The sequence below is a fragment of the Myotis brandtii genome, unplaced genomic scaffold, assembly GCF_000412655.1.
Source record: "Myotis brandtii unplaced genomic scaffold, ASM41265v1 scaffold986, whole genome shotgun sequence".
Lineage (NCBI taxonomy): Eukaryota > Metazoa > Chordata > Mammalia > Chiroptera > Vespertilionidae > Myotis > Myotis brandtii.
In genome coordinates this window covers 582,448-583,082 of record NW_005372102.1, presented here as the reverse complement: position 1 = coordinate 583,082, position 635 = coordinate 582,448, and positions in this window count along the sequence as shown.

Sequence of the window (635 nt, the reverse complement as noted above, 5' to 3'; positions counted from 1 at the left end):
CAGGAGGCACCCAGAGCCTCTGCTGTGGGCAGGGGTCGGGGAGGGACCACAGGGACCCCTTCCCGGCTGTGGTCTCGGAGTCCCCACTGTGACACAGGGCGCTGGACTGGAGGGGTCCCCCACTGTGTCCAGGGGTCTGTTCTGCGGTAATGTCCCCGGGCTTCATCTGGACTCACCCCAGCCCAGCCAGCAGGTCACTAGCCTGGGCTCTGGTGTCCCCGGGAAAGGCCAGGCCGGGCCACCGGAGGGCACTGCCCGAGGGGGAGGGGCCAGGAGGGAGGGACCAGTGCGGGGAGGGAGACTGATTCCGGGTTCAAGGCAAAGGGGGAGCATCCCCCTACGTGTTCACACGGGGACCCCGAGGCAGCGTCCCTGATCTGGCACCTGTGAGTGGACTGCACTGCCCGGGGCCGAGGGCTGGGGCCGAGGCCCCTCAGCCCCGCTGCTGTGTGGCCTTGGGAAGGGCACGCCCTCTCTGGGCCTCAGTTCTGCGTTTCATGAGGAGGAGCAACTGGCTCTCCAGCCCTCAACCTCGCTGGTTCCCGGGCGGCTATGTGGGTCCCTGAAGCGGTAAGAATTGCAGCAGCTGGGCCTCCACCAGGGCCACCACGCTGGGAGGAGGGCGCCTGCGGGGG